Source organism: Hordeum vulgare, chromosome 2H, assembly GCF_904849725.1.
Source record: "Hordeum vulgare subsp. vulgare chromosome 2H, MorexV3_pseudomolecules_assembly, whole genome shotgun sequence".
Taxonomy (NCBI): domain Eukaryota; kingdom Viridiplantae; phylum Streptophyta; class Magnoliopsida; order Poales; family Poaceae; genus Hordeum; species Hordeum vulgare.
In genome coordinates, this window is record NC_058519.1 from 543,021,942 (window position 1) to 543,043,889 (window position 21,948).

The window sequence follows — 21,948 nt, forward strand, 5'->3', positions numbered from 1 at the left end:
AAGATTGCGGCGGCGGAAGTTTTCGTGAACGCCCTGATTTTTTCTGGATTTTTAGGGAATATATAGGCCAAAGACCTAGGGCAGGGGAGCGCCAGGGAGGCCACAAGCTTGGTTGTCGCGGCCTCCCCCCTTGTCGCGGCAACAGGGCTTGTCGGCTCCCTGTGGGCCCACTTGCTTGGCCCTCAAGCCTCCTGATCTTCTTCCGTTCTGGAAAAAATCATTTTGGGGATTTTATTCCGTTTGGACTCCATTCCAAAACCAGATCTGAAAAGAGTCAAAAACACAGAAAAAACAGGAACTGGCGCTTGGTACTGAGTTAATAAGTTAGTCCCAAAAAAGATATAAAAGGTAAACAAAACATCCAAAGTTGACAAGATAACAGCATGAAACCGTCAAAAATAATAGATACGTTTGAGACGTATCAGGCTGCCCCCCCCCCCCCCCCCGTGAACATCCGGAACCCATTCGACACTCCCGGTACATTCCCGGTAATGCCGAAAACTTTCCGGTAATCAAATGAGGTCATAATATACATCAATCTTCGTCTCCGGACCATTCTGGAAACCCTCGGGACGTCTGTGATCACATCCGGGACTCCGAACAACATTCGGTAACCAACCATATAACTCAAATATGCATAAAACAACGCCGAACCTTAAGTGTGCAGACCCTGTGGGTTCGAGAACTATGTAGACATGACCCGAGGGACTCCCCGGTCAATATCCAATAGCTGGACCTGGATGCCCATATTGGATCCTACATATTCTATGAAGATCTTATCATTTGAACCTCATTGCTAAGGATTCATATAATCCTGTATGTCATTCCCTTTGTCCTTCGGTATGTTACTTGCCCGAGATTCGATCGTCAGTATCCGCATACCTATTTCAATCTCGTTTACCGGCAAGTCTCTTTACTCGTTTCCATAATACAAGATCCCATAACTTACACTAAGTCACATTGCTTGCAAGGCTTGTGTGTGATGTTGTATTACCGACTGGGCCCCGAGATACCTCTCCGTCACACGAAGTGACAAATCCCAGCCTTGATCCATACTAACTCAATGGACACCTTCGGAGATACCTGTAGAGACTCTTTATAGCCACCCAGTTACGTTGTGACGTTTGATACACACAAAGCATTCCTACGGTGTCAGTGAGTTATATGATCTCATGGTCATAGGAATAAATACTTGACACGCAGAAAACAGTAGCAACAAAATGACACGATCAACATGCTACGTCTATTAGTTTGGGTCTAGTCCATCACATGATTCTCCCAATGACGTGATCCAGTTATCAAGCAACAACACCTTGTACATAGTCAGAAGACCCTGACTATCCTTGATCAATTGGCTAGCCAACTAGAGGCTTGCTAGGGACAGTGTTTTGTCTATGTATCCACACATGTATCTAAGTCTTCATTCAATACAATTATAGCATGGATAATAAACGATTATCATGAACAAAGAAATATAACAATAAATAATTTAGTATTGCCTCTAGGGCATATTTCCAACATCTACCTGCCGTTCCAAGTAAATTTGCATGTGCCACTCTCTAAATCTTCAAGAAATAATCTATTTTGCATGCCCGAACCGCTCATGTGGTGACAGGGGCTATTGGTATCTTCCATGCTAGGCATGTTATCCTCGATATGTGTTTATTCACTATCATTCACGAGAAAGGGGCCGGTAATTGGAATTCCCAGTTCCATACTCTAATCGAAAAGATAATTGGAAACAAAACTCCCCCAGGATTCATGTTGGTATGGACGGTACCCGAGGATTCGGCTAGCCGTGGAGTGTGATTGATTGGTGGTGGGGGAGTCAAAACTTTACTTTTCTGTTTGGGAACCACCTATAGCATGTGTAGCGTGGAAGATGTTGAGAACTCTTAGTCATTGCGTTGACAATGAAAGCATGCCACCCGAAATTATTATCCCTGTTTTCAAAGCTTGAGCTCTGGCACCTCTGCAAATCAATGCTTCCCTCTGCGAAGGGCCTGTCTATTTATGTTCCTGTTGAGTCATCCTCCTCTTACAAAAGCACCAATTAGAGAGCACCTCTGTCATTTTTATGCTTTGCTTTTAACTGTGTTGAGTATGACTGTGACTGGATCTTCATTGCCTTGAATTACAATGTTTAGTCATCCCTTGATCTTTGAACGTGATGTGCATTTATGTTTTGCAGTCTTAGAAACAGCTAGCGAGATACCATCTATTCGTACTGCTTCATGTTGTTTTGATTGAAGTGTTAACATTTGAGGCTTATTATTATTTGCTCGCTAGTTGATCATGCCATTGATATGAGTTTACCGTGAGACCTAGATGTCATTTTTATGTGGTTTGCTTGTGATCTTGCTGAAATTCTTGTTATGAGTTAGACATAGTTGCAACAACAAGATCAAACAGAGTTCGTCAAAGTTTTCTTTTGTCTCTTTCAGTTTGTCAACTTAATTGCTTGAGGACAAGCAAGGCTTTAAGCTTGGGGGAGTTGATACGTCTCCGACGTATCTACTTTTCTGAACTCTTTTGCCCTTGTTTTGGACTCTAATTTGCATGATTTGAATGGAACTAACCCAGATTGACATTGTTTTCAGCATAATTGCATGGTGTTGTTTTTGTGCAGAAATAAAAGTTCTCGGAATGTCCTGAAATTTTACGGAGATTTTTTCTGGAACAAAAGAAAAATACCTACGCAAAGATCCACCGGAGGGGGCGTGCCAGTGGGCCACAAGCCCACAGGCCGCGACCACCCCCCTAGGTTGCGTCGTGAGGGCTTGTGGGGCCCACGTGGCACCACCGCCCCCAAACTTAGCTCTATATCTTTCGTCTCGCCCGGAAAAAAATCAAAGAGAAGATTTCATCGCGTTTTACGATGCGGAGGCGCCGCCACCTCCTGTTCTTCATCTGGAGGGCAGATCTAGAGTTCGTTCGGGGCTCCGGAGAGGGGAAATCGTCGCCATCGTCACCATCAACCTTCCTCCATCGACAATTCCATGATGCTCTTCATCGTTTGTGAGTAATCTCATTGTAGGCTTGCTGGACGGTGATGAGTTGGATGAGATCTATCATGTAATCGAGTTAGTTTTTGACGGGGACTGATCCCTAGTATCCACTATGTTCTAGATTGATGTTGCTACTACTTGGCTATGCTTAATGCTTGTCACTAGGGCTCGAGTGCCATGATTTCAGATCTGAACCTATTATGGTGTCGCCAATATATGTGTGTTTTAGATCCTATCTTGCAAGTTGTAGTCACCTACTACGTGTTATGACCCGGCAACCCCGGAGTGACAATAGCCGGAACCACTCTCGGAGATGACCATAGTATGAGGTGTTCATGTATTCACCGAGTGTTAATGCGTTGGTCCGGTTCTTTATTGAAAGGAGAACATTAATATCCCGTAGTTTCCATTAGGACCCCGCTGCCACGGGAGGGATGGACAATAGATGTGATGCAAGTTCTTTTCCCTAAGCACGTATGACTACATACGGAATACATGCCTACATTAGATTGACGAACGGGAGCTAGTTACATATCTCTCCGTGTTATAGCTGTTACATGATGAATCACATCCTTCATACTCATCCATCACCGATCCACTGCCTATGAGTCTTTTACTACTGGTCCTCGCTATGTTACTTTGTCTAGGCTTGTCCCTTGCTACAAAAGGGATTGGGCCACTTTGCTACTACTGTTGCTACTGTTGTTACTTTGCTGCTGCTGCTGCTACTGCTGTTCCTTGCTACTTCATTGTTACTTGTTGCAAGACTCTTTTCCGACACTGTTGTCGGGGAAGAATAGTTACTCGCTCACATGCAACCTACTGGCGCCATTGATACAACAGTTAGGAATAGTCTGATGTTAACAGATCGTTTCTGGCACCGTTGCTATCATACTACTTTGCTACTGATACTTTGCTTGCAGACACTAATCTTTCAGGTGTGGTTGAATCTGACAAACTCAGATGCTAATACTTGAGAATATTCTTTCACTTCCCCTTTGGCGAACCAACAAATTTGGGTTGAATACTCTACCCTCAAAAACTATTGTGATCCCCTATACTTGTGGGTCATCACCCGTGTTGGGTGCAAGTTGTTTGTTATTTTGTGTGCAGTCACTGAAGACGGTTATTGTTAATATTCCTATTGGTTCGACAAACCTTGGTTTCATAACTGAGGGAAATACTTACCCACATTGTGTTAGAAAAAATGTTCCTCTTCACGAAAAACCCAACGCAGATCACAAATATCAACCCACTACATGTTGATGATAATTTTCACGATGAGAAACTTGTTGTTATAAATACTTCACGTAGTATTCCTTGTTATGTGGATTATGCTAATTACATTGTTGCTAAATATATTCTGCCAAGCTTCACCTATCAACAAAAGAAAAAAATCGGTTATGATTTACGACATTACTTTTGGGATGACCCACGTATTTATAAAGGAGTAGATGGTGTTAGTAGACGTTGCATACCTGAGCAGGAACATGAACATATCCTAAGGAAGTGTCACTTTGAGGCCTATGTAGGACACCATGCTCGTGACAGAACTGCACACAAGGTATTACAATCTGGTTTCTATTGACCTACTCTTCTTGAAGATGCTCGTAAGTATGTTCTTTCATGTGATGAATGTCAAAGATTTGGTAACACCAGTAAACGGCAGGGAATGCCTATGAATTATTCACTTTCTATTAAACCATTTGATGTATGGGGCTTTGATTTTATGGGACCTTTTCCTTCCTCTAATGGGTATACTCATATTTTAGTTGTTGTTGATTACGTTGCTAACTGGGTAGAAGTTATTCCAACTAGTAGTGATGATTATAATACCACTATTAAAATTCTTAAAAGCATCATTTTCCGAGCTTTGGAGTCCCTAGATATTTAATGGCTGATGGTGGTTCACATTTTATTCATGGTGCTTTCGTAAACTTCTAGCTAAATATGATGTTAACCATAGAATTTCATCACCTTATCATCCTTAGTATAGTGGCCAAGTTTAATTGAGCAACCATAAATAAAATTAATCTTGCAAAAGATTGGTAATAGGTCTAGAAAGAATTGGTCAAAGAAATTAGATGATGCTTTATGGACTTATAGATCTGCTTATAAAAATCCCATGGGGGTGTCCCCATATAAAATGCTCTATGGAAAATCTGATTTACCTTTGGATTTAGAACATAAGCTTATTGGGCAATTAAAGAACTTAATTATGACTTCAAACTAGCCGATGAAAAGAGGTTATTTGATATTATCTAATTAGACGAACGGAGGACACAAGCCTATGAAAGTGCCAAGCTATTTAAAGAAAAAGTTAAAACATGGCATGATAAGAGAATCAAAAAATGAGAATTCAATGTAGGAGATCTAGTGCTTTTGTACAATTCTCATTTCAGATTCTTTGCAGACAAACTCCTCTCCAAATGGGAAGGCCCATATGTTGTCGAGGAGCTTTATCGCTTCGGTGCTATAAAGATCAATAACTTCGAAGGAAAAAATACGAGAGTGGTAAATGGGCAAAGAATTAAGCAATACATCTGAGGTACACCCATTAATGTTGAAAACAATATTCTTCAAGTAATAACACCAGAGGATTACATAAGAGAGACCTTCTGGAATGCTCCAGAAACCTGAAAAGGGAGTAGGTACGTGAAACGATAAGAAAACCGACTCCAAAAATTCCAAAAAAATATGTTCTCTTGGTTTGGGTATTTTAGAAAAAAAATCAAAAATAAAAAAGGAGTCAGGGGGACCCACGAGGGAGGCACAAACCAACAGGGCACACCCTGATGGCTTGTGGGGCCCTCGTGTGCATCTCGGACTCTGTTTTCTTCGTGAGAACGTATTCTGACCTAGAAAAAATCATTATATATACTCCCGGCTGTTTTGACCACTTCATCGTGAGTTTTTCCTCTGTTCTTGTTTTGAGCTATTTTCTGGCAGATCTGAAAGTATGTCATCACAGGATTCAGATGGAGAGAGCTATGTTTCCCACTACGTTGCAGATCTAAAGCTTTGGGGATATATATCCCTACCTTTGGTCCACAAACGAGGAGGAAGACACCAACTTGGAGGAGACAAAGGACGCCAGTTCAGATGAAGTTGAAGTTCCACTACCTCAATCTAGAGATATGCACGTGGAATTCAAGAAGTCAAGTCTCCCAAACGGAGTAAACAAAGCTAAGATCCAATTTATCTTGTTCCGTTTTTTACAGGAAAGCAATGAGGCATTATGCAAAAAGATATTGAAGATTGAGCAAGAAAAGGATGACTTGAGGGAAGAAAACTTTATCCTCAGACGCAGGCCGGAGAAGAAGAATGCCACCGCAACATCACCACCATCACCGAAGAAGGACGCTTGAGTACATGGGTATGGGCCACACCATTAGCTTTTCCTAATCTTGGGGGAGGTGCCCTCGTATTGTATCACCATCACTTCTACCATTACTATCTATCTCAGTTTGATCCTTAGCTATTTCACGATTTAGAAAAAACAAATTTCAGATTTGCTTTGCTTAGAAATTTTGCTTTCACTTCCATCTATCCTGGTAATCGAGTATGAGTGTTACAAAGATTAGTTGAGTTGTGTGCTTTATTAGTGTGCACCCATCATCATAGCATGGCAATAAAATAAATAGAAATATCATATGCTTATCTCATGATGAGTAAAGACTTGACATAGAAAAGGGTATTAGTGATAAAATTTGTTGAGAATAAACAAACATAGTACTAGTCATTGTTATAATCTAAGCAAGATTATGATAGAGGAGAGGAGATTCTCATATAAATACACTATCTTGTACTTCTTTTATGATTGTGAGCCCTAACTAAATATTATATAATGATAAAGTGTTGATTTAGGACATGGAAGACAATATAATGATCATGGTAATTTATATTCACATACAATTTATATGGTCATGGATCCTTTAACATGTGGTGCTTTCTTTAGATCCTTTTCTAGCCCAAAAACTCGCATAAAGTAGATATAATACTTGTGCATCCATAACCCTGGAACCCAGTTTCTTGCCAGGAGAGCACCATACTTACCTATGGGTTGAATAAGATCCTTCAAGTAAGTTGTCATCGGTGCATCAAGCAATAAAAATTGCTCTAAATATGTATGATCTTTTATTGCAAAGGAAAATAAGCTTTGTACAATCTTGTGATGGCAAAGAAATAAAATCGATAGAGTGCATAATAAAGTTTGCTATCGCAAGGGGCAATATAAAGTGATGTTCCTTTGCATTAAGACTTTGCACATCCAAAAACTTAAAAGCGCATGACAACCTATGCTTCCCTTTGTGAAGGGCCTATCTTTTATCTTCAAGAGTTCGTTCCTATGTGTGAGTTAATAAAGTTCATTCCTCCTCCTACCTATTAACTCTATAGTGGCAAGCATCATGTGTTGAGGAAAGATTCATATATCCAAGTGGATGTAGATGATCATGAATTACTATTTTTGACATTATCCTCGAGGTAAATGAGTTGGGTGGGACATCATTTAATCCCCTATCTTCCTATGTGTCCTATGGAAACATGAGCTCCAGAATATGTCTTCAGCGTGAGCAATCATAGAACACTAAATGATAGTTGAGTATGTGAACTTTCCAATAAGAAAGCTCTTACATAGACTCTCCCTTGAAATACGATGAATTATGATTGTCCCAATGACTCACGACATAATTTGTTGAATGTCAATAAGGTTTATGCTTCATATCCCGATAATTTTGAATGGATTGTTACTTGTATATGAGGATATATTTGATTAAATACTTGCTGCTATGCTATTATTCATGATTCTCTCATGTATGTATTTTGTTTTTATCGACTTCTCTCTCTTTCAAATCATGTGGTCATCATTTTCGAGCTCGACTTTCGCTTCAGGACAAGCAGGTCTAAGCTTGGCAGAGTTGATACGTCAATTTTGCATCATGATTCCTTATTGATATTTGTGTTATTCTTGTACATTACTCCCTATCATAAAATTTGTATGCCCTTTCTCTCTGAACATGCAAGGTTCATCACAAAGAGGAAAATATATGGAAATTGGAATCCTGGACCGGGAAACCAAGAAAAAGGTAGAAAAATCACCAGACTCCAAATGACCTCAAACTTCAGGGAGATTTTTTATGAAATAATTAAGAATTACTGTGCCAAAAATATATGAGAGGGGGCACTTCCTGGCCACAAGCCAACAGGGCACGCCCTGATGGCTTATGGGGACCCTAGAGGCCCTTGCTACTTCTTGAGCTTGCGTTGGTTTTCCCTTGAATAGGAAAGGGTGATGTGGAAAATTAGATAAGTATTTCCCTCAGTTTGTTGAGAACCAAGGTATCAATCCAGTAGGATGAACAAGCAAGGCCCCAATATTAGCACCTACACAAACAATCAAACACTTGCACCCAACACAACAAAGGGGTTGTAAATCCCTTCATGGTTATTTGCAAGGATGAGATCTGATAGAGATAAGTATAAAAGATTGCGGAAGCGAAAAGTAAAACAAAAGTAAATAAATGGAAGCAATATATTTTTGGAATTTTTGGTTTATAGATTTGAAAATATAATATGGAAAATAGACTTGGGGGCCATAGGTTTCACTAGAGGCTTCTCTCATAAAGGTAAATAATACGGTGGGTGAACAAATTACTGTCGAGGAATTGATAGAAAAGCGAATAATTATGAAGATATCTAAGGCAATGATTATGCATATAGGCATCACGTCTGTGTCAAGTAGACCGAAACGATTCTGCATCTACTACTATTACTCCACACATCGACCGACTCCTGCGTGCATCTAGAGTATTAAGTTCATGAAGAATAGAGTAACATATTAGGTAAGATGACATGATGTAGAGGGATAAACTCAAGCAATATGATGAAAACCCCATCTTTTTATCCTCGATGGCAACAATGCAATACGTGCCTCGCTACCCCTACTTTGTCACTGGGTGAGGACACCGCAAGATTGAACCCAAAACTAAGCACTTCTCCCATTGCAAGAATTACCAATCTAGTTGGCCAAACCAAACCAATAACTCGAAGAGACTTGCTAAGATATGAAATCATGGATATAAGAATTCAAATAAGGTTCAAATAATGTTCATAGATAATTTGAACATAAACCCACAATTCATCGGATCTCGACAAACACACCGCCAAAGAGTATTACATCAGATAGAGAACAAAGAGAGAGAATAAGCTATCTTAGCTATGGACCCATAGGTCTGTGGTGGACTACTCACGCATCATCGGAGGGGCAATGAAGTTGATGTAGATGCCCTCCGTGATAAATTCCCTCTCCGGAAGATTAACGGAAAAGGCTCCCAGACTGGATCTCACGGGAACAGAGGTAGCCGGCGGCGAAAAAGTATTTTGTTGGCTCGTTCTGGTATGGGGGATATTTGGGAATTTATAGGTCAAGGATTAGGGTTACGAGAGTTGCAGGGGGGCACAAGCCAGGAGGCGCCCCCCCCCCTAGGGCGCGCCCTGCAGGCTTGTCGCCTCCCGGCAGGTCTCCTTCCCCCTTCTCCAAGTCTGGCAGGTGTCTTCTGGTCCAAGAAAAATCATTCTGGAGATTTTATTCCGTTTGGACTCTGTTTAATATTCCTTATCTGCAATACTCAAATACATAAAAAACAAAAAGTGGCACTAGGCTCAAGATTAATAGGTTAGTCCCAAAAATAATATAAAATAGCATATTAATGTATACAAAATAACCAAAACAGATAATATAATAGCATGGAACAATCAAAAATTATAGATAAGTTGGAGATGTATCAAGCATCCCCAAGCTTAATTCCTACTCGTCCTTGAGTAGGTAAATGATAAAACAGAATTTTTATGTGGAATGCTACATAACATATTTTTCCATGTAATATTCTTTATTGTGGCATGAATATTCAGATCCATAAGATTCAAAACAGAAGTCTAATATTGACATAAAAACAATAATAATTCAAGCATACTAACAAGGCAATTGCTTCCTTTCGAAATAACATAGTCTTAGAAAGTTATCCCTACAAAATCATATGGTCTTGCTATGCTCCATCTTCACCACACAAAGTATCTAAATCATGCACAACCCCGATGAAATTCAAGGAATTGTTTCACACTTTTTATGTTCTCAAACCTTTTCAACTCTCGCGCAATACAAGAGCGTGAGCCATGGATATAGCACTATAGGCGAAAATATAATATGGTGGAGGTTGCAAAAACAAAGAGGAGAAGATAGTCTCACATCAAATAGGCGTTTCAACGGGCTATGGAGATGCCCATCAATAGATATCAATGTGAGTGAGTAGGGATTGCCATGCAACAAATGCACTAGAGCTATAAGTGTATGAAAGCTCAAAAAGAAAACTAAGTGGTTGTGCAAAAGATGATATTCCACTAGTTATATGAAAGTGACAAAATAGGAGACTCTCTATGAAGAACATGGTGCTAGTTTGAAGCACAAGTGTGGAAAAAGATAGTAGCATTGTCCCTTCTCTCTTTCTCTAATTTTTTTGGTGGGCTTATTTGGCCTGTTTTGGGGGGGGGGCTTCTTTGGCATCTTTTATTTTTTTTTAAGTTCGGAGGCTCATCCCAACTTGTGAGGGAATCATAGCTTCCATCATCCTTTTCTCACACGGGACAATGCTCTAATAATGCAAATAAACACACTTTTATTTACTTACAACTCAAAGATTACAACTCGATATCTAAAATAAAATATGACTCTATATGAATGCCCCCAATGGTGTGCAGGGATGTGCAGTGATCTAGCATAGCAATGACAAAAAAACGGACAAGCCATGAAAACATCATGCTAGCTATCTTAGGATCATGCAAAGCAATATGACAATGATGGTGCGTGTCATAAAAAAAACGGGACGGTGGTGTTGCATGGCAATATATCTCAGAATGGCTATGAAAATGTCATAATAGGTAGGTATGGTGGCCGTTTTGAGGAAAGTATATGGTGGCTGTTTTGAGGAAGGTGGGTTTAATGTACCAGCGAAAGTTGCGCGGTACTAGAGAGGCTAGCAAAGGTGGAAGGGTGAGAGTGCGGATAATCCATGAACTCAACATTAGTCATAAAGAACTCACATACTTATTGCAAAAGCCTATTAGTTATCAAAGCAAAGTATTAGATGCATGCTCCTAGGAGAAGGGTTGGTAGGAGTTAACCATCGCGCGATCCCGACCTCCACACAAAGGTTGACAATCATTAAACAAATCATGCCCCCACTTCATCACATAACGGTTCACCATACGCGCATGCTACGGGAATCAAAAGCTTTAACACAAGTATTTCTACCAATTCACAATTACTTACTAGCATGACTCTCATATTACCATCTTCATATCTCAAAACTATATGCAAGGAATCAAACTTCTCATCATATTCAATGCACTTTATATGAAAGTTTTTATTATATCCCTCTTGGATGCCCATTATATTAGGACTAAATTCATAACCTAAACCAATTACCATGTTGTTTAAAGACTCTAAAAATAATATAAGTGAGGTACGAGAGCTTAATAATTTCTATTAAATAAAACATCGACGTGCTCTAAAAGATATAAGTGAAGCACTAGAGCAACATTGCCTAACTCACAAGATATAAGTGAAGCACATAGAGTATTCTAATAAATTCACGATTCACTGTGTCTCTCTCAAAAGATGTGTGTAGCAAGGATGATTGTGGAAAACTAAAAAGTAAAGAATCTTATCATACAAGATGCTCCAAGCAAAACACATATTATGTGGTGAATAAAAATATAGCCTCAAGTAAATTTACCGATGGATTGAAGACGAAAGAGGGGATGCCTTCCGGGGCATCCCCAAGCTTAGGCTCTTTGATATACTTGAATATGGCTTTGGGTGCCTTGGGAATCCCCAAGATTAGGCTCTTGCCACTCCTTATTCCATAGTCCATCAAATCTTTACCCAAAACTTGAAAACTTCACAACACAAAACTCAACACAAAACTCATGAGATCCGTTAGTATAAGAAAAAGAAATCACCACTTTAGGTACTGTTGTGAACTCATTATTTATTTATATTGGTTTAATATTTACTATATTCCAACTTCTTCATGGTTCATACCCCCCGATACAACCCATAGATTCATCAAAATATGCAAACAGCACAAAGAAAACAGAATCTGTCAAAAACAGAACAATCTGTAGCAATCTATAAACTTCGGATTCTGTAACTCCAAAAATTCTAAAAAAATAGGACAATCGGGGAAATTTCTATATCAATCTTGTGTAGAAATTTCAGACCAAAATCACGTTCCACTGAATTTACAAAATTCCTGGACTGAGAGTGAAAGTTTTGGTTTTTCACCAAAATCAACTTGCAAACACTGTAGACCATCCCAAAGGTCTTACTTGGCTCAAACACTAATTAAAACAAAAAAAACAAGTACTACAGAGGTTATAATGTGTGAATCACTCAAAAATAGAAGCAAAAAAACAAAAGCATACAAATAAAATTAGGTTGCCTCCCAACAAGCGCTATTGTTTAACGCCCCTAGCTAGGCATAACGATTTCAATGATGCTCGCAAAAAGGTAAAGAACTGAAACATAAAGAGAGCATCATGAATCACATGGAAAGCATATTTAAGTCTAACCCACTTCCTATGCATAGGGATTTTGTGAGCAAAAAAAATTTGGGAACAAGAATCAATTAGCATAGGAAGGCAAAACAAGTGTAACTTCAAAATTTCCAACACATAGAGAAGAAACTTGATATTATTACAATATGTAAAAGCATATGTTCCTCTCTCATAGTAATTTTCAATAGTATCATGAATAAATTCAACAATGTAACTATCACATAAAGCATTATTTTCATGATCCACCTGCATAAAAGTCTCACAATCTTCCAAGGTAGTGGGATTAACATTAACAAAAGTCATGACCTCTCCAAACCAACTTTTCTCAAAATAATCATAAGATTGAACACCCTCCAAATACGTGGGATTCTTTTTACCTAAAGTTGACACTCTTCCAAGCCCACTTTCGATACTATTGCAAACCTTATTATCAATAACATATTCATCATGAGCATTAAATAAATTTTCAAGATAATAAGAAGCGTCACCCCAATCATGATCATTACAATGGGTAGTGGACATGACAAAATTATCATCCCCAAGCTTGTATTTTGGCATATCATTAATTGAAATTAATAGAATTTATAGTAACGTCATTGTAATCATGTTTTTCAATCAAGGAGCTATCATGAATCACTTCATAAATTTCTTCTTTCAACACTTCATCAAAATTTTGAGATTCATGATTTTAAAACAAAACTTCATAGAGATAATCAAGTACACTCAACTCACTAGCAATTGGTTCATCAAAATTTGGCCTTTTGAAAATATTAGCAAGTGGATGAGGATCCATATCAATAGATTTTTAGCAAGCCAGGATGCAAGCAAATAGAAGGCACATGGCAACACGAGCAAATAGGCAAACGGGCAAAAAAGGGAAATGAAACGTCAATTTTTTTGAAGTGAGGAACATGAAAACTAGAGGCAAAAGGAAAATAATGTAAATGCAAGAGATGAGTTTGTGATGGGCACTTGGTACGCTAAATCTTGCTATGTATCCTCCCTGGCAACGGCACCAGAAATTCCTCTTGCTACTTCTTTAGCTTGCGTTGGTTTTCCCTTGAATAGGAAAGGGTGATGCAGCAAAGTAGATAAGTATTTCCCTCAGTTTGTTGAGAACCAAGGTATCAATCCAGTAGGAGGAAGAAGCAAGGCCCCAATATTATCACCTACACAAACAATCAAACACTTGCACCCAACGCAACAAAGGGGTTGTCAATCCCTTCACGCTTATTTGCAAGGATGAGATCTCATAGAGATAGGTATAAAAGATTGCGAAAACAACAAGTAAAACAAAAGTAAATAAATGTCAGCAATATATTTTTGGTATTTTTGGTTTATAGATCTGAAAATATAATATGGAAAATAGACCCGGGGGCATAGGTTTCACTAGAGGCTTCTCTCATGAAGGTAAATAATACGGTGGATGAACAAATTACTATCGAGCAATTGATAGAAAAGTGAATAATTATGAAGATATCTAAGGCAATGATTATGCATATAGGCATCACGTCTGTGTCAAGTAGACTAAAATGATTATGCATCTACTACTATTACTCCACACATCGACCGACTCCTGCCTGCATCTAGAGTATTAAGTTCATGAAGAACAGAGTACCGCGTTAGGTAAGATGAAATGATGTAGAGGGATAAACTCAAGCAACATGATGAAAATCCCATCTTTTTATCCTCGATGGCAACAATGCAATATGTGCCTCGCTACCCCTACTTTGTCAGTGGGTGAGGACAGCAAGTTGAACCCAAAACTAAGCACTTCTCCCATTGAAAGAATTACCAATCTAGTTGGCGAAATCAAACCAATAACTCGAAGAGACTTGCTAGGATATGAGATCATGCATACAAGAATTCAGAGAATATTCAAATAATATTCATAGATAATCTGAAAATAAACCCATAATTCATTGGATCTCGACAAACACGACGCAAAAGAGTATAACATCGGATAGATCTCCATGAATATCATGAAGAAAAAATAGAGTGAAGAAGCCATCTAGATACTAGCTATGGGCCCGTAGGTTTGTGGTGGTCTACTCACGCATCATCGAAGGGGTAATAGAGTTGACGTAGATACCCTCTGTGATCAATTCCCTCTCCGGCAGATTACCGAAAAAGTCTCCCAGATTGGATCTCACGGGAACAGAGGCTCCCGGCGGTGGAACAGTATTTTGCTGGCTCGTTCTGGTATTGGGGGAATATTTGGGAATTTATAGGCCAAGGATTAGGTTTGTGAGAGCTGCAGGGGGGGCACAAGCCAAGGGGCGCCCCCCTAGGGCGCTCCTTGTAGGCTTATCGCCTCCCGGTAGTTCTCCTGCCCCCTTCTCCAAGTCTGGCACGTATCTTCTGGTCCAAGAAAAATCATTCCAGAGATTTTATTCCGTTTGGACTCCATTTAATAATCCTTATTTGCAATACTCAAAAACATGGAAAAAAACAAAAACTAGCACTAGGCTCTAGATTAATAGGTTAGTCCCAAAAATAATATAAAATAGCATATTAATGCGTATAAACATCCAATACAGATAATATAATAGCATGGAACAAACAAAAATTATAGATACGTTGGAGACGTATCATCCCTCTGATGCCTCTCCTATCCTATATGGTGTGTTTTGACCTAGAAAAATAATAAGCAACCTTTCGAGATGAAGCGTCGCCGTCTTGAGGTGGAAACCTAGGCAGATGCCCTTTCGCTCTCCGGCAGAGTGATTCTGCTGGGGGAATTCCCCTCCGCGAGGGGGGAATCGAAGCCATCGTTGTCACCAACGCTTCCTCCTTCATGGTAGGACAATTCTTAATAAAAATCTTCACGACCACCATGTCATCTCCAACCCTAGTTCATCTCTTGTATTCAATCTTAGTCTCAAAACCTCAGCGTGGTACATGTGGGTTACTAGTTGTGTTGATTACATCTTGTAGTTGATGCGTGTTGTATTACTTGGTGGAACATATATTGTTCAGATCCTTAATAATTACTATTACACCTCTGATCTTTAACATGTTGATGGGGTGTGAGTAGTAACTATTGTTCCTGGGGACATGGGAGAAGTCTTGTTATAAGTAATCATCTAAAGTTGATATTCATTCGATATTTTGATGATATGTATGTTATTACTTCTCTTAGTGGTGTCATGTGAATGTCGACTACATGAGACTTCACCATGTTATGAGCCTAAGGGAAGTCATTGTGGAGTAACAAGTAGATGATGAGTTGTAAGGGTGGCAGAAGCTTAAACCCGAGTTTATGCATTGCTTCATTAGGGGCTGATTTTTATCCACACGTTTAAACTATGGTTAGATTTATCTTAATTCTTGTTTCGTAGTTGCGGATGCTTGCAAGAGATGGTAATCTTAAGTTGTTTGTTTGTTCAACTAAGAACAACACCTTAGCACCGGTCCACCCACATATCAAATTATCAAAGTAGTGAACGTGAATCAACTCAAAATGATAAACATGACTGGACAGAAATTCCCATGTGTCCTCGGGAGCGCTTGCTTAATATAAGATTACTTTCAGGCATGTCCTTTGCTACAAAAAGGATTCGTCTACCTTGTTGCACCTTTGCTACTATTGTTACTTGTCACTTGTTATGAATGATCTTGCTAAAAAAACTATCTATCAATGTTTCTTACAACACTTGCAGAGAATACCATGCTGAAAACCGCTTGCCATTTCCTTCAGCTCCTCGTTGGGTCCAACACTCTTACTTATCGAAAGGACGACGACTGATCCCCTATACTTGTGGGTCATCAGTCGTCGATGTCTTCCAGATTGTCGAGGGTATCGTTTCCTCCGGTGCCCGTGTTTCTTTCCCTACCCTTGCGCCCCTTGGATCATTTGCACTAACATTGGCGCTTGGGCGGCTCCTCGTCGGGCTTGTCGCCATTCTTTCTGGGGGTGTTGTCATTATTCCTCCTCGTGGTGTCGTTTCCCTTATCATTAGGGTTGTCCACCATGTAGACAGCATAGGTGGAGATGGTTGTCCACATTCCAGCGGTAGGAGGGGGTGGCATCGACATATTCTTCCACGTCCTCGGCCTCCTGAGAAGTGTAACCGAGCATATCGGTTAAATATTCTATAGTGTCTACCAAGTGGGTTGTGGGTGGGACGTAAAATTCCCCATGGCCTGCCTCAAGGCCGATCCGAGTGTAGCTCGAGGATGGGTCATCCGCAATGTTCATTGTGTGGATCCGGGCCAGCGTCTCGTTCAATAGCGGGAGCTCGGCCGGATTAGTCTTTCGGAGACTTTCGTAGTTTACCTCCGGTGCGTCAGCACGGGGAGCGTGCTCGGCCAAGGCTAACCCCTCGTCTTCGAATGCTATGATCGGATCCGAGCTCAAATATGGACCCGAGGTAAGAATCGACCTGACGAAGGGGTCAACAGGAGGCCCAAAGTTAAAGCTTCGGGATTTCCATGCTCATCGGGCGAGGCCGAGAGCCCCGTAAGGACCAGATAGACTCGGGCGTCGATGATGTACTCTAGGTTACCAAACCTTATCTTCTACTCTAGGGCGAAGCTGACGATCTGGTCGAGGTGGCCGGCCACATTGGCATGCACAACAATGCTGCCGAACGCAAAGAGCTAGCCGGGTACGAAGACATCCCCAGTGTGGATGCTATCGCTCATGACTAAGCGAGCCATTGATCCTTTGGCGATCCCACAACGGAACTCTCAATGAAAGCACCAATGTAGTGTCAAAACTGACGGATCTCGGGTAGGGGGTCCCGAGCTGTGGATCTTGGACCAATAGAGAATAGGAAACACATGGACAGTATTTACCCAGGTTCAGGCCCTCTCGAAGAGGTAAAACCCTACATCCTGCTTGATTATATTGATGTGTATATGATAATTACAAAGTCGATCTACCAGAACATCACATGAACTAAACCCTAGATGAGTAGGATAATGATTCTCCTCCTCTACGAGCTAAACCCTTTGGTTTATATAAACACTAGGGATACCTAGGGTTACACACAGTCGGTTGCCATCGGGGAATAAACATGTCGATTCTACCATGTTGACTTGGAGGACACACCAAGGCACCATAGGATTCCTTCCTGAACATTGAGTCGCCTTATAGCTCGGCCTTCTAGTAATAGTCACACAGCGACCCACCTATCCGGCCCATAAGACATAGACTGGCGGCCCGAGGACCCCTTAGTCCCGGACTCCCTCACACTATAAAGTCTATCTTTGTCAAAGATAACATCTTTAACACCAAATATATAATCACGTTTGATAAGCTTGTCTAGATTTCGCGTACCAATATGTCCTAGCCTTCTATGCCATAACCGACCTTTAGAAGATATTGCAATAAGACAAGTGTGAGGTCGGGCTCCGAAATCAACAACGTATAGATCACCTCTACAAAATCCGGTAAAGATTATGTTATGATTCTATTGACTAAACTCTTGGCAATCTACTTTAGTAAATAACACATTAAAATTGAAGTTGGCAAGTCTAGATACGGAAAGAAGTTTGTAACCAAGATATTGAATGAGCATGACATTTTGAATGGAGCTATCATGAGATATGGACACCTTACCAAGGTCAAGTAACTTACCCTTGGAGTTGTTTCCAAAAGTTACGTACCTGCATGGTCCATCGTTTGGTGTGATCTCATGAAACATGTCCCTATATCCGATCATGTGAACGGTGCATCCACTATCAAGAATCCATTCCTTTACTCCGGACATATAGTCCTTGAAATTCACCATGAGACTAAAATTCTTTGTAGTCTTCTCAAATTCAACGTCAAATTACTCATATTCATTAGAGTAGCCACGTTACACATTGTCATCATCAATTGGGATACCGTTGTTGCAAAGATCAAGTGAGTCATTAGAGTTGTGATCATGACAACGCTCAAGGTTATGAATCCGGATGACTTCTATAATGATATTGTTGATAGTTCTGACATCTCCTTTAGCACTCATAAGATCATGAAGTTCAAAAAGTCATCCATCAAACTTGGGATCAGTAGGCTTCATCTTGTGGAATGCAATAGTTTTATGCAGAACAACATTAAGATTCTTTAAAGAGAAATTTGGGTTTCTCTTTTCCAAATATTTCCACAAAGTGTAAGCATAACTAGAGTTTTACATGGAGTTGAGAACGATTTTGGTAATCATCTAATGATTATATTGATGGTCCTAAGATCACTAAGCATGTCAATTTCTTCCTCGTGAGTGGAATGTAAGGGATCAATGGGAGATGCATATGCAGTATGAACATACTTCCTCAAGTTAAATTCATCAAGTATATCAAGTATTTCATCTCTCCAATCATTATAGTACTCCCCACTGAGAGTAGGCACTCTACATCTAATACTCCCCAAAGTAGACACATTCAGCTTACTCAAATAGTGATTAAACCAAAGCAATAGAGACCAATGCTCTCATACCAATTGAGGGATCGAGAAGTGCCATATAAAGGGGGTGAATAGACACTTGACAAGATATATGAGGAGTTTTTAATTTGCTTCAGTTTTGGCAGATTTTTGCACAAGTTAAGTTGCATACAATAGTTCCTACACATGTATATCTACAGATAAAGTAACAGAACGTAAATATCATGCATTTGCAAGAAACATAAAGGATTGTAAAGTTGGAAGATCAAACTCAATGAAGACACAAAGATTTTTGGCGTGGTTCCGATATGTGGTGCCATCGTAGTCCACGTTGATGGAGACTTCAACCGAAAAAGGGTAACGGTTGTGCGAGTCCACGAAGGGTCCACGAAGAATCAACCTTGTCTATTCCATCATGGCTTAGGTCTACGAAGGACTAGCCTCACTCGGGGTAGATCTTTACGAAGTAGGCGATCTCCTTGCCCTTACAAACTTCTTGGTTCAACTCCACACAATTTGGAGGCTCCCAAGCGACACCTAACCAATCTAGGAGACACCACTCTCCAAAAGGTAATAGATCGTGTAAGGATGATGAACTCCTTACTCTTGTGCTTCAAAAGATAGTCTCCTCAACAATCAATCACTCTCTCATAGAATTTGTCTTCGTGGAAGAGGATGATTGACTCGAAAGCAAGTTGAGGAGGCTAGAAATCAAGATTCATATGGTAGGAATGGAATATCTTGATCTCCACACATGAGTAGGTAATTCTCTCTCAGAAAATGAATGGTGGAAGTGTAGATGTGTTTTGATCGCTCTCTCTACGAATGAGAGGGTTTTGGGGGGTATATATAGTCGTCTCCAAATGTCCAACCGTTACAACATTATTTCTCAACTCGGTGACACCAAAGTAAAAACTCGGTGCAACCGACTAGTGCAAAATGTCCCAACTTTTGGATTTCGGTGAGACCGAATGAAACATCACGGTGAGACCGATTCGACAAAGTACTTGGAAGTTCCGAAAATGAAATCTCAGAAATTCCAAAACTCAAAATCTCGGCTCCAGCAAGTTGATCATTGCTTTTCGGTTTCACCGAACTCAGTCTTGGTTCTACGGAGGTGCTAGGGTTTGTCATAGGCTCCGTCTGGGGCTAACTCGGTGAGACCAAAGTGGAAATCTTGGTTTCACTGATTTGGGTAGTTTAAGGTTTTGGACCGAATCTTTTATGAGAATTTGGTTGAGGCTTTCGGTGGAATATCTCTAAGCACTTGACCAACGAGATCATCATCAGTACCTCATCCCCTTTTAATATTATTGGCTTTCCTATGGACTTAATTGTGATTGCTCACATAACACAAAATGTAGAGTCTTGAAGATTTTGCCAATAAGATTCCTTTGCTTCCAAGGGCTCTTCTCACAATCTCCTAGCCATTCCAATCTTTGGACTTTCCTATGATATAATAGACGAAACTATTAGTCCAAAAGATAATGTATGTTGTCATTAATTATCAAAACCACCAAGGAAGCATATGTGCTTTCAAAAGACCAAGCACAACAACTATGCATGGAAAGATATTTTCATTCTAGTACTCTACTTATATTCAATAATTATTTTTTAATTTGTTTCGTGCATTATTAATCTAAATATTTGCATTTCACACAATAAGAGCGTCTACATCCGGATACACTCAATCCTTCCGTTCAAACGCCCGTGTCCGCGGACAGTGACCGGGCATGCTCAGATAATATCTTGCACAACCGGATACCAAAATTTTGGAAGCTCAAATCCATCTAAGCGGAGCTCATCTGCCTACATCGTAATCATGTCCGGCGGTTGGCTACACACCTCGAAGTGCTGCTCTGATTACCGACGAGGTGGAGTAGGACATGGGACATGCAACGGCTCATGGGACTCGAGGCGCTGCCATGTCTCATGCCCAACTCTTCCTCATCGGAGTCTGGACCCTTCACGGTGTCGGTCGATGAGAGGTCGACAATGTATCCATCCTGTTCCAAAATGTCCACCACGACGCGGCTGAGCCGCCCGGGGTTGCAGGCCATCCACGAAGGCACCGGAGAGTGCGACTTCACTCAGCAATGTTTAGTTGTTGCGGCCTCCCGTTCCCTCTACCTCTCACGGTGACCACAAAGCACCATACACTCAGTGGACGGGCCACACATGTCATCGTCCTTGGCATGCCTACTTAGGGGAGATGCGTTCGCCATGGCGTTCAGATGCCACACGCAGCGCATCGCCTCCGGCAAGGCAGCGACGATGCGCTGGATCCATGCGACATTTGGGTGGAGGCGATGGATTCCCAACGGATCGAGTCTGACCATTGTCGGCATTCTCCTCCCAGGCACGGCGAAAGCGTAATGCGGACGGCCATGTCCTCCTCGGGCTTGATTAGGATGTTGTCCCAATTGACAGATCGGCTGACGGAGTACTCAGATCCGCTGCCCCTCATGTCGAAGAAAGCCAAAGCTCGTCGAAAGTGATCTTGGGGGTAGACGGGGGCTAGGGTTTGGCCGTGGGAGCAGATGAGGATGAATATATGTTGGGTCGAGATGAACCGGCATGGTGCGGCTTCAATGTGAAGAACGCCTGATCACGCTCGGACCGCTCTATATATGTTTCATATTTGTGTTGCATATGAGGGGTGCCGGTCAGTTCAAACATTTAAGATCGATTTAAGGCGATAGGATGGGTTGCATTTTTTATCGGTAAGTGACCGAGCCATCCGTCTCGAAGGGATTTAAGACGTGTGGCTCTAGGTGGTCTAAAATCTTATTAAAATAAAACATGTATATGTGTGTAACAATCGATTCCCGAAGCAACACGGAGGGTATCATCTAGTTCACCCTTGTATGTACACAAACCACAACGCTCAAATACGCAACACAAACTCGACCCGAATGAACGGCATCAAGATCCCTCCACTCCAGGATCAAAGCA